At 44.4% G+C, this 4,684-nt stretch overlaps 1 pseudogene across 1 annotated transcript; it reads right to left on the minus strand.

The window, feature by feature from the left end:
* Positions 1-1,946: 1,946 nt before the first annotated feature.
* On the minus strand, positions 1,947-3,579 carry LOC307061501 (cleavage stimulation factor subunit 2-like; annotated as a pseudogene). Its single transcript has one exon. The product of its transcript is annotated as a cleavage stimulation factor subunit 2-like (transcript).
* Positions 3,580-4,684: the final 1,105 nt, after the last annotated feature.

Here is a 4,684-nt window from a genome sequence, read left to right on the forward strand (position 1 = left end):
AAAAGACCCCGAATAGCCAAAGCAATCTTGAGAACGAAAAATGGAGCTGGAGGAATCAGGCTCCCTGACTTCAGACTATACTACAAAGCTACAGTAATCAAGACAGTATGGTACTGGCACAGAAACAGAAATATAGATCAATGGAACAGGATAGAAAGCCCAGAAATAAACCCACGCACATATGGTCACCTTATCTTTGATAAAGGAGGCAAGAATATACAGTGGAGAAAAGACAGCCTCTTCAATAAGTGGTCCTGGGAAAACTGGACAGCTACATATAAAAGGATGAAGTTCAAACACTCCCTAACACCATACACAAAAATAAACTCAAAATGGATTAAAGACCTAAATGTAAGGCCAGACACTATCAAACTCTTAGAGGAAAACATAGGCAGAACACTCTATGACATAAATCACAGCAAGATCCTTTTTGACCCACCTCCTAGAGAAATGGAAATAAAAACAAAAATAAACAAATGGGACCTAATGAAACTTCAAAGCTTTTGCACAGCAAAGGAAACCATAAACAAGACCATAAGACAACCCTCAGAATGGGAGAAAATATTTGCAAATGAAGCAACTGACAAAGGATTAATCTCCAAGATTTACAAGCAGCTCATGCAGCTCAATAACAAAAAAACAACCCAATACAAAAATGGGCAGAAGACCTAAACAGACATTTCTCTGAAGAAGTTATACAGCTTACCAACAAATGCATGAAAGAGTGCTCAACATCATTAATCATTAGAGAAATGCAAATCAAAACTACAATGAGATATCATCTCATACTGGTCAGAATGGCCATCATCAAAAAATCTAGAAACAATAAATGCTGGAGAGGGTGTGGAGAAAAGGGAACCCTCTTGCACTGTTGGTGGGAATGTAAATTGATACAGCCACTATGGAGAACAGTATGGAGGTTCCTTAAGAAACTAAAAATAGAACTACCATACAACCCAGCAATCCCACTACTGGGCATATACCCTGAGAAAGCCAGAATTCTATAGAGTCATGTACCAAAATATTCATTGCAGCTCTATTTACAAAAGCCAGAACACGGAAGCAACCCAAGTGTCCATTAACAGATGAATGGATAAAGAAGATGTGGCACATATATACAATGGAATATTACTCGGCTGTAAAAAGAAACAAAATTGAGTTATTTGTAGTGAGGATGGACCTAGAGTCTGTCATACAGAGTGAAGTAAGTCAGAAAGAGAAAAACAAATACTGTATGCTAACACATAGATATGGAATCCAAAAAAAAAAATGTTCATGAAGAACCTAGGAGCAAGATGGGAATAAAGATGCAGACCTACTAGAGAATGGACTTGAGGATATGGGGAGGGGGAAGGGTAATCTGGCAGAAAGTGAGAGAGTGGCATGGACATATATACTCTATCAAATATAAAATAGATAACTAGTGGGAAGCAGCTGCATAGCACAGAGAGATCAGCTCAGTGCTTTGTGACCACCTAGAGGGGTGGGATAGGGAGGGTGGTAGGGAGGGAGATGCAAGAGGGAAGAGATATGGGGATATATGTATAACAGATTCACTTTGTTATAAAGCAGAAAGTAACACACCATTGTAAAGCAATTATACTCCAATAAAGATGTTTTAAAAAAAAGTACAATACTGCAGTAAGGGTAGAACACATGTAAGGTTTCACCCTTGGTGTTCAGCCTTCTAAAAGCAAAAAGGTCACGTATATCAATCTACAATATACTAAAATTGTGTTCAAAGTTTATTTCAAGTCACAGAAAACATATAAACTAAGACAACAGAATGAACTGATTTTGTTCTGAGAGAAGGTGATGGGAGTCCCCCACGTGGCACCAATTCGAGTCATTCAAAGGGTAGGATGTAGAAATCATCTTTTTGCAACATTTCAACCCAGTTACGGAATTAATTTCCAGATTTGTCACCAGGTAGTTTTGAAAACATTTTAAGGCACTCCAGTAGACATCTGTATTTGTTCCTTTAAGATCAGGATACTCTGCCTCTGCTCAGGAGGAAGCTTGTGTTGTGACTTGGTTCTGGCCAGGACTAAAGCCACCAGGCTGGCCTCCACCCTGAATGCTCACTTCTTGCATGACTGGGACATGTCTGGATCCCTGGGGGCCAACTGCCCCCATATTAATTGGACTGGGACCTGGATTCCACTAGGTATAGGGCCTCTAGGGCCTGGGACTGGCCCCCTTGTATCCATGCTTCTGGCCTCAATCCCTCTGACTTCCACTGCACGGGCCTCCATTGCACGGGCCTCCATCGCATGGGCTTCCAATCCTCTAACATCTAATCCTCTTGCCTCCATGGCTCGTGCCTCCATCCCTCGTGCATCTATGCCTCGGGGATCTCTTCCACCTCTGCCATCCAATGGTGGACCCCTCTGATCTAGCATGGGTCTTCTTGACTCTGTCATTAGAGGTCTGGGCTCAGCTAATGGCCCTCCCCTCATCTCATGTGGGGGTGGGCCACAGCTGTCAGGGCCAGGGACATGGTGCATGGGCAGACCCTGATAAGGTGGTCCCAGGTAACCTCTAGGCTCTACCTCTCCAGTTACAGAAAGCTAAGTGCCTCTGCGTGGGTCATTTGGAGCGTTTCCCAACAGACCTCGAGGAGTTGGGATGTTGGCAGGTGGCAGGCAAGGGCCCACGCTGCATAGCTGCTCTGGGGTCTTGCATCGGCACTTGTCCCCACTCCATGGACACTGGTCCACTGCCTGGCATTCCAACCTGGGCCTGCATTCCTCCTCCAGGCGCTAAGGAACCAGGGCCAGGTCCTGTTACGGTCGCTGGTATCTGCCCTGGTGCGGCAACTCCAGCCTGCAGAGAAGCTTGCATCAGAGGAGGTGCGCCATTGACATGCATTCCACTCAAAGACTGGGCCTGAGGGGCCTGAGGATTCTGTTGGTTTATTGACACACTGGATCCTGAGCCAGGTCCAGCGCTGTGGACTGTCTGAGGGTTGCCTGCAATCAGTGTTGGGATATGTGTCTGGCGATGCAGAATTTTCAAGGCAATTTCTGGATCCACACTTCTCATCACTACCTGGGCTTGTAGCAAAGCATAAGCCAGTTGAGGGTTCTGAAGCAACATGTTCCATGCTTCCCGAGGACTATTCTGGACACAGAGCTTCATTTGTTTCATCAGCTCAAACATCTGCTCTGGTGGAAGACTGGCAACTGCTTTGCTAATGGACTCAGGGGCATCCTCAGGACTGATGGTCTCTCCATAAGGTGACTCAATGACAGGGGCACCAGTGCCAAGGCTCTTCAGCTCTTCTTTGTTCTTTTTGCTGGCAGCATTGTCCACTCGAAGTGCTCTCCCACTGAATGCACACCCATTTAGGTTTTGCATGGCCCTAAGTGCTGTCTCCTGGTCTTGGTATTCACAGCAGCCACAACCTTTTGGCTTTCCTGTCTCCCTATCATATACCAACCTGAAACTAACAATAGGCCCAACCTCAGAAAAGATGTCCTTTAATTGCTCTTCAGTAGCCTCATATGGAATGTTCTCCACAAACACCGAATGGAGAGGACGATCCACCGCAGGGTCTCTCACAGTCACACCCGCCATCGCTCTCTATCCATTCCTCTTTGAAGGTTTGCCACTACTTTGGAATTGTGCCTTGCAGGCAGGACCTGAGTCCACCCCTTTCCTGGACCCCCAGAACTGTCTCTCTCTCCTCTCCACATTCTCCATCACGTCATTATTATTATTTGTTTTTGAAGCTGGAGGCAGTGGAAGGGGGACCTGACAATTGCCTGCTTTCTCCACTTGCTCTGTCTGTACCTGGGAATCCCATTCTTTATTTCCCTCTCCAAACTTTCTCCATTCAACTTAGTGTTTAGGCCTTTGGGGGAAAAACGCACAGTGGCTGATGTAGAGACTCCTGCTTCACACCTGGCCTCAACTCTTCCCTGAGGCCATGAAGTTTGGGCCAACTGCCTTCTTGAATGGGATAAAGTGAAGGGTAGGGAAAATATAGGAGAAAATATAAGCTAATATCTCAAAATAGGCTCAAAACCAACAAATATTTAGGAAGTATGAGAATCGTCTTAAGTCTGAAGGGGCATGGGAGTGGGGTGGAGGGTGCCGACCCAGTAAAAGAAATTGTCCCTATCCCTAAGAGCTCACAATTTATTAATAACTGGAATAAAAGACAAACAAAACTAATATGTTTGAAACTGTCAGAGAACAGCAATGCCAAACTGTGCAATAGGAAATCAGAGAGGAGAGAACTTAGAAAGAGCTGAAGTAACAGTAATATCAAAGTATTTTAATAATATCTACTGCCAAATTAATTAGATATTACCAACACAGTTCAAAAATATATACTAAGCATCTACTGTGTACCAAGCGGACTACTAAGCACCAGGAACACATAGGGAGCATAATTTTATCCTCCAAGTCAGGGGTGGGAGCTGAAGATGGGGAGGAGAGAAGGAAGAGACACTGGAAAATACTTTTTAAAGGGTGCAATTTTGAGCTGGGTATTAAAGAGTAGAATTTTGCAGTGGAATTATAATTAGAGAAAACACTGTGTGCAAAGGCAATGATAGAAATGATCCAGTTTTGAGCTCTTCCTTTCCCCTCAAGCTTGGGGGTGAGTCTTGCTGGGAAAAAGAAACAGCACCAGTAGAGGAAAGGGATTTTTTTCATCAAATACACCTTGGCTAGA

Source organism: Hyperoodon ampullatus, assembly GCF_949752795.1.
Source record: "Hyperoodon ampullatus genome assembly, chromosome: 12".
Lineage (NCBI taxonomy): Eukaryota > Metazoa > Chordata > Mammalia > Artiodactyla > Ziphiidae > Hyperoodon > Hyperoodon ampullatus.